The following is a 9,107-nucleotide window of genomic DNA, read 5'->3' on the forward strand; positions in this document are numbered from 1 at the left end:
CTGAAGAGCTCAGGAACAATGCCCAGGCCCAGAGTTCAAGCCCCCTGACCAACAAAATAAATAAATGCATAAATAAAAATTGATTCTTTGGGAACACAATCAGCTCTAAATACTCATGGAGAAGAGCACGCCGCCACTTCCCGCCACTTCTTCTTTAATGTCTACAGCTTATCACTCTGCTTCTACTCTGTCCCACATCCTGTTATTCTATTCCCACTGAGTTCTAAGAGCATCTTAATGGTATTTACAAACACAATAACTATGTGTTTGAAGTAGAGTTTTATACTAGTCTATGCTTGGGAACAAAAATTGATGAGGATTTGGGAGCTTTATATGCAGTTATTTTTTAAATACTTTAAAGGCTAAAAACAGCCCACTTTGAGAGGAAGCACACACACACACACACACACACACACACACACACACACGCACGCACGCACGCACGCACACGTGCGCCTAATCTAGACATTGGCAAGGACTTGCAATCTTAAAGCAGTGCTTGCTTTCAGCCAGAAAAAATGAAATGAAATGTTGGGCATGGAGTATATTTCATACCCAAATGGTAGGTATCTGTGTTTTTCCCCCAAGATGAGCAATATTCTGAGGGATACAGCATGATGAAAAATATTTTTTCAAAGATGTTAGCTTCAAGTATATTTGCTTCCCTGATTTCCTCATGCTCTGAGTGATAATGTATTTCCCTTGTGGGCCACAAATATGGTACTTTTTGTCATTACTGGCTACAGATCAGATATCTCATTTGCAAAGAAGAAAAAGAAGGAGGAGGAGGAGGAGGAGGTGGAGGAGGAAGAGGAGGAGGAAGACTAGGATGAGTAAAAGCAGCCTAAATGATCACGCTCAGGTTATTTTCCTAGCATACAAGAGTTTGCTGCTTTTTTGTGTGCTCATAGTTTATTTATGACATTTAAAATTTTGCTTCTAGCAAATTTAAAGCACATGAATTGACTTGTTTTGGAAATGGCAAGGATGCAATTTCTCTAATTAAGAAGCACTGTTCTCTTGATCTATATGCATTTTTAATATAAATTTGGAGTCATTAATAATGCATTAGAAAAGGCCTTTTCTTTTTAACTCTACTTTCCTGTGAATGTACCATATCTTCTGGAGTTATCATTTCTGGAAGTCTCCCAAGTCTGAGAGCATGGGAAGAAGCTCCAGCCTCCCTCCTGTCCATGGATGCCTGTAACAGCACTGTTAGCTTCAATGGAAGTTGATTAAGAAAACAGATTCCCTTGACATTCGACAGGAAGGGAGAGGGTAAAAGAACAGTATAAATCTAGCCAATGTACTTCATACACTTGTAAGAAAGTAGAACAATGAACCTCATTTAAACATGTTCACAAAAAGAATGAGGGATATAGTAAATAATACAGGAAGTGAATTGGATAAAAGTACACTAGACACATGTAAATTCATATCACAATTCACCTCTTTTGTGGAATTCATATATGATAATAAAAGGGAGAGTGCATTTTAAAATAAAGTATAATCTCAGGCTTCACATAGACCTACAGGATGAGATTTGAATCACTTTAGCAATTTTCACAAGGTGATTATGCTGCACATTAGAACAGAGTGTAGTCATAGAAGATACAATGGTCTCCATAGTTTTTTACATGATCATTATTAATTGAAATTAAAAGGAAGTTTTCATATGTAATAAGTTAACATTTCTCTCATGGTATGCCATCATTTGTAAGTATTTGTGACCTGACTACTTTAAAAATACTTTCATTGTACTCTAAAGCTGAGCATCTAATCCCTGACGCTCAGGAAGCTTAGATCTGAGGATTTAGGTTCAAAGCCAGCTTGGGCAGGAGAGCCCATGAAACTCTTCAATTAACCACCAGAAATCCAGAAGTGGCGCTTTGGACTGGCACTTTGGATCAGAGTGGTAGGGTACTACAATTGAGCAAAAACCTCAGGGACAGCCTCCAGGCTCTGAGTACAAATCCCATGACTGACAAAAACAAAATTATTGTACTCTAGAACGATAACAACACTATTTCCATATATTGAGGTCTTCTTGCACAGTGACTTTTTGAGTAAGGACTTTACAGGAAGCTGATAGGCAGCTGCACTGAGTTTATCTCTGCCTCTAGGATTTCTGTACCTTAGGGCCTGGAGCATTCAACTAAATATGACCTGTGTCTGATTTGCGTAATAAAGCTCTGGTTATTACAAGTTGTTTAAACTCACACATGAGGCGCTCAAGACAAGACTTTCTTTTCTGCCTGTTCTGTTGTCTGTGTTTTTCAGGTTCTCTGCTATACCCTGTACAATCATTCTTAGAGACCTTCTGTCCAGGTTTCACTCATAAATCATTTCCTATCATACTTCTGGTCCCTTTTCAGGTTTTCAGAGTCTTTCTGGAATCTAAGAGCCTGAAAATAGATGGGCCCACCTCCATTTTCTTCCCTCCCTTTTCTAGAATATTCTTCAGAGACAAGCCTAAAATAGCACTGACCTTCTCTTGCTGGGACTTCAACATTCTCAGACAAATTTGCTGAGGATGAATAAAACAAGAAAACAAGTAAATAAACTGATATAGCTTCACTAGATTATAGACCTAGCTGTGTAACTCATCCATTTGTTTTGTGTAAAGCCATAGGTCATATTTTGAAGCCAGGAATGCTGATAGAAAGCTGGATGGCATTGAATCACAGTGGAGTTTCTATCCATCTTTGGATCTTCACTGTGGGCAAATAGCTAAGAGGCATCTCAGAGTACTCACTGCTTGACCTCAGAGCAGATGACATCCCTATCCTATTTTGATCATTTGAAAACACTTAAAAATGTTTTTAGGTTAAGCTTCACTAAAACTTAAGAAATAAATTTAACTCAGCCCTAAATTCATTCTATAAAACAGATAACAATAAATTAATACAAGGAATTTTTATGGTCAATTATTTTCCAATGATTTTAAAAGCATGCATACTTTAACTTCATAGTCAATTTAAAATGGAGAATGTATCTGTTGGAATGATCTATTTTTTTTTTTTTTTGCCTGTCCTGGGCTGGAGCTCAGGGCCTGAGCACTGTCCTTGGACTTTCTCAAGGCTAGAGCTCTACCACTTGAGCCTCAGCACCGCTTCCGGCTTTTTTCTATGTATGTGGTACCGAGGAATCGAACCCTGGGTCTTCGTGCATGCTAGGCAAGCACTTTAACCACTAGGCCAAACTCCCGGCCCCTGGAATGATCTATTTTATTACTGCATTTTCATCTGCTTTATTTAGGGACTGTTTTGTTAAGTCCTTATGTAGAGAGGGCTTATCTTTTTCTATTTTCTGTTTTATAACCAAAAGGTAGAAGTAATGGGTTCTGCTTCATATTTTAGGCACCTTAGGTTTTTTGCCCTCTGGCCCAAAACTTCTCACTTTTGATTTTGATTGATAGGAATCCAGAGGCAATAATTTATTTTTCCACTTGATCAGCCTACTAGCTTTATCTTTACTAATTCACATCAGCATTGATCCCTAAGACAGCATGGCCTGTGAAACTGGCACAATAAGAAAACCAATTCAAATGTGAGAACAGCATTAAATTATGGCCTTACATTTTTACTTCACTGTGAAGAAAGCTAGAAGTACCCAGGAAACTACACTCATGCCACTTTTTTTTTTTTTTTTTTTTACCAATATCTTGGCCAATGAAGAGAACTGAAGTCAAGGAGAGCAATATAACATGGCAGGAAATGTACTTTTCAGAAAAGTGCTCTGAAAGGATTTGGAGCACTTTATAAAATTTTAATGGCAGTATTTCAAAGACAAACTTCAAAGTTATTTTACTAGGAAACTATATAAGTACAAAAGGCATTTTAGATGCTTTAAAGTACAAATTGTCACAACTTAATATTTTTAATGGACCTAAGAATTTAAATGGAACTGTAATCTACTTAAAATGTTTGAGAGAAGAAAATGTGGTGTTAATTCATGCTTTTTATTCCATTCAAAGTAGTACCAAACAGTTCACATACAAGCCATGAAAACAACTCCAAAAGAAAAACATTTTTAAATGTTGCATGTTTCCATGCATTGTGAACACTCATTATGTGGTTTGTCTTTCCTATGAATCAGCAACAGCCAGGTTGAAATCCTGAGCTGACTTCCTCATTCTCACCCTGTCTTCAATACACTTCCAGCTGCCTTTTTCTACTTCATCCAGCTGGTATGTGCCCAAGGGCCATAATCTGGCCTTAACACTAGCCAAGACAAGTCTGAAGATTAAAAAATAAATTCAACAAACAGCTCCAGTGAATTATCCTTGATCATCTAGTCCAGAGGAAAATCAGAAGAGATCGAAAAAAAGACGGGCTTCAGTAACAACATACAGAATATCAGCTCCACTCTCACCAAATAAGCTACTTGGGTCAAGATTCCAGATACACTCATATTGTTACAGTATCTCACTTTGTTATCTGATATATTGAATTTATTTGTATTTGGTTATTTGAAATTTGATAGGGAAGGGGGGAAAACCAAGATGGGGGGGTGGGTGGTGGGTGGGGGGGAGGGTGATGGGCACCAAGACATGTGAAAGGGCATCAATGTATGTGAATTAATGCACCTTCTATCTGGCAAATATCATGTAACCGTTTTATTAATTACAATAAAATATTATTTAAAAAAAAGATTCCAGATACACTTCCTAGCACAGTGCTTAGGCCCCATAGGGCTGAGTGACTATCCTTAGAATGCCTCTGTGTTCTGGCTGCTCCCACAGGCAGCCTGTCTCAGCTCAAAGAAGCTCCCATGCACCCTGCTGGAGCTACTACCACTCCCATGGTGTAGAAAAAGCCAAGAAAGAATGCTTCATTTCCACTTGTCCTCTGACAGCCATGGGGCCTTCTGCCTAAAAGAAAAATGGTATTTGACTTCCAGCTGGACTATGGCATATTAAACCCCAGAGAGTGTGATCTTTTTTTTTTCTTTTTTTAAAAAATATACCCAATTGCATGGAGATAAACCTTTAAACATCCCTTTAAAATACTAATCACATTATCCACATTTTACCATCAGATTTCTAGTGTCAGTTTGCAAGAAAAGACAGACAGGCAAAGTTTCTGACATTAATAAACAAATTTACATTTAAATTTCTAATACATGTCTCCAAACTAACTTAAGGTAATAAATCCCAAATTCCCTAATACCTCTGTGCTAAACAGGATACAGTGTTTACAATGTAAAAACTGTTTGCATTGCAGTACCAGATTTTAGAAAAATACTTTTTACCAGTTTTTCTTTAAAACAATGCAATAATCCTTTGAGACATAGGAAACATTCAAACCTACTAATTTTCTTGAAGTTTAGACTTAGATTTACCCAATTGTCTTTGTGTTTCAAATATGAGCTCAACCATTGTTTTATACAGCATGCTGACAATTTAACCTTGAACATATTCACTCATTCCCATTCACACACACATTCATACTCAAAGATCTTAAAGCGCACAAAATTAATATCGGCCGTTCATTTTCCGGAAATTTTAGTATCATGAGTGTTTTTTGCTAATCTTATTCTTGTGGGTGACAACCAAGTTTTAAAACAAAGCTTTTTAACAAAGCGACTAGTTGAAATTTATTTTTTCAGAGCTAGTTCCTGATATTAGACATATTACCATAATACCTTTTACAGATAAAAGTTGGATGGGAGTCTTAAACTTAGGAGAACTAAAACTGAAGTTTGTGTCCTGCCACCAACTGTCTCCAGACTGTCACTTCAGCAAGTGGTAGGAAAAAGGAAACTAGACAAAGCCTGCAGCTGCTTTGTCTGGCCTCTGCTCACCTCAGCTGCAGCCGATTGGGAGGCCCAAGTGGAGCCAAAACTTTTTACTTCCCAGAAATATTCAAATAGATAACAAGGATGTGCTTGAGTACACGCAGAAAAACCATAAGGACCCATATTTAGAACTGGTACCAATTTTAAGGACAAAACTGACAAAAAAAAATACCCAAGGAAAACTATGTAACACGAACAAGACAGAGAAGCGGAGACTTTTAAACAGAATCAGACATTGACATATAACAAGAAAATTGGACTCAATCAGATACACTTAACACAAAAAACATGAGCTCAGATGGATGTTTTCACCAAACAGCTATTTTAGATTTAGACATGTCTTGCTGGTGGGACTCTCAGGTATGCCCTGTTACCGACAAGAAACTCAGAAGGGGGGGGGGTCAAGGCGTCCCTTGACCACCCAGGCCTCTGTTTTAGGCCCACAGTGCACTTTTTATTTATTTATTATAAAAATAAAGCAAAATAAAACAGACAGGGGGTCGGCCGATACTTACCTCCGGAAGCCTTTGCTTTAAACCTGGGCATCTTTTACGAAAAAGGTTGTTAAAGGAAAACCACTGTTTCTAGAAAAAAAGCAATCTTTTATCTCAATAGTATAAATATACAAATTATTAGGAATTGATGAAAGACTTGGGAGCCCTGGTCAGGTGGTTCCCATGAGCATATTTACTGCAGGGAGAAACCTGTATTTGAAACTTGTATTTGCCTGATCCTTATTAATTTTAGTAGCTCCACTTGTTTTTCCCACCAATAAGCCACTGCTCCCCATGTGATTAGACTGCAGCCTCTAGAATTGGGGGAGCAGTTCTATGCTAATTTTTCATAACTAATGTAGTCATCATAAAATGCCACAACATCCATATCTGGTCTCTCCATAAGAGCTGCTGAATGGCTCTAGCCAGGACAGGGGGCATGCCAATTGCTAAGATGCTGCTAGGCCAGCTACACCCAGGAGCTGGGGCCTGTGGCAGTTTCTAGGAGCTGGAAACTTAAGGCCTGAGAGGATTGCTGATGAACCAGGCTTTGGAGGATGGTTTAGGCCCATTTTTGGAGACTGCTTTCTTAAGCTCTTTTAGGGTGGGTCTATTGCCCCCAGAGTTAGCATTTATCAAGCATGGTGGGGAGGAGTAAAATGGCGGCTTGACCCGTCCTTTTGGTTTGGGGGAGGAGCCGCCGCTGCATAGCGGCCTAACCTCCTCTTCCGGTTTAACACGAGGTGAAGCGCGGGAAGAGGATAGTACAATGGCTGAGGTTCCTCTGCACCTCAATTGTTTGCCGCAATTCCTGGGCAGGAACACTTGGTGTAGGGCTCTGGGGCCCGATCCCAGGATCAAAGGGGCCCAAAAATCCCTCCTCAGGGCGAGGCTCTAAAACCTGAGCGGCGGAAGGGCCAACTCTCCACAACTCTGAGCACTCCTTATTTAAAGTTTCCTTGGCCCTAGATAGACCCCAAGGGGAGGGTCCTCTCCCAAGTTAATCTTCCTCCTTCTCACCAGGAGATATATGCAGTCCCATGTGGCCCAATTGAAAAGAATGGCCACCATTAACACGGCGCATGTTAAGGCCTCTCAAACCTTCTCGGCCCAGGGATCTGAAATCTCCATACCTCTGCTTTTAAATCTAGACGCTGTGAGCACCGGGTAATTTTGTAGATCTGACCTGTCCTGAGCCGCCAACAAAATATCATCAGGTTGTAGGGTAATTGTAAAAATGCAATCTTTAAGATCAATGATCATTTTATCTACATAAAAACAATTCCTTGTCAAACACATTTGGTAAAGGCTATTTACAGCATACATGGCCAAGCATGCACTATTTACAGTTTCAAGCAGAAAAAATGTTCCTTATTTGACCACAATTGCAATAATTACGTGAAAAATTCTTATAAAAACATGAATCTTCTTAATCATTTAAACAGTTCCCAACTCTTTGCCATTTAATCTCGTTAATTGTTCCTTCCTTGGGGAACTAAGGACATAATTCTCCTAGGTAATCGAAAAATGCCTTTGAATCTTGCTTTTTAACCCAAGTTCTTCATGTCTTAAATCTGAGATGAACAACTCCTGTGACGATGATGCCTGTCCCATGGTCAGTCACTTACCTTTCGCCGTCTCCACTCAGCGTTGACCGAGATGTCTCGGGCGGGCCACTCTAAGCTGGTCACACAATCACTTGGATCCAAGTTTTCCTGGAAGACAGTGTTCCTCAGCCTCGGGGGCACTCGAGCTGCACGTTGGGCGCCATTTGTCCCTTCCAGCGGGACGTCAACTAGGGCCAAGAACCTAGAGGGAAGAATGAAAGGGACAGGAGACACGAAGAAGGCAGCAAGACAAACGTTCTGATCAAGCTCCAGAGAGTATGATCTTAAAAATAATTTTAAAAAACACACAAAGAGTGCTCACTTCAGCAGCACATATACTAAAATTGGAAAGATACAGAGAAGGTTAGCATGGCCCCTGCACAAGGATGACACGCAAATTCGTGAAGCGTTCCATATTTTTAATGTAACCCTTCTATTAATTACAATAAAAATATGGTAAAAAAAAAACCACAAAGAAGCATAGGCTCCATGGTTTCCTTCATTTGTAATAATTAGTATACGTCTAGGAGTCTCATATCAGAGGATCAGTATCACCCAAAAGCTATTACATATGGCTGTACAGGATGAGGCTAAGCAAAATGAACTCCAGGATATGAAAACAAGAGGTTTATCTTTGTGATTGTTGTTCTTAATGCACTGTGTGAAGTTATTTCTTCTCTCTTCTTTCCCCCTTATGGTTTATCTCATGTTGTCACTGTATCTGAAAGTGCTATCTGGTATATTGTATATACATTTATTTTTTTAATTGAAAAGGAGAGGTACAGGAAAAACAAGATGAGTAGGAGAGGACCAGGGAGGGAAAGTCTATAAAAACATGGTAAGGGGTAGCAGTGTTCAAGAAGTAAGGTATCCACTACCTGATGAATGTAACTGTAACCCCTCTGTACATCACCCCAACAATAAAAAATGAAATAAAATAAAGTAAGAAAGATTAATCAATTTAATTTTTAAAAGGCAGTTCTTTAGTTTAAAATTCAGGAGTAACTTTGTTGTTGTCTTTTTTTTATCTCTATAGTTTTTTAAATCTTCCTAGTACATCCAAACAAGTTTAGTAGCTTTTAAAGATCTATTTAGACACAGGCCTAAAATTTTAATTCAACTGGTCTGCAATAAAACTCAGACTGAGTGTTTTTGAAAAGCTCCCAGGAGATTCTTAACACACAGCTAAGGCAGAGCTTGAAAAGTT

General features: G+C 38.9%; 1 non-coding gene across 1 annotated transcript; it reads left to right on the forward strand.

The window, feature by feature from the left end:
* The first annotated feature begins 8,214 nt into the window (after positions 1-8,214).
* Positions 8,215-8,321, forward strand: LOC150058959 (U6 spliceosomal RNA). Its single transcript, XR_016536754.1, has one exon. It is a non-coding gene; the product is annotated as a U6 spliceosomal RNA (small nuclear RNA).
* Positions 8,322-9,107: the final 786 nt, after the last annotated feature.

Source organism: Megascapheus bottae, chromosome 9, assembly GCF_031878675.1.
Source record: "Megascapheus bottae isolate mThoBot1 chromosome 9, mThoBot2.hap1, whole genome shotgun sequence".
Lineage (NCBI taxonomy): Eukaryota > Metazoa > Chordata > Mammalia > Rodentia > Geomyidae > Megascapheus > Megascapheus bottae.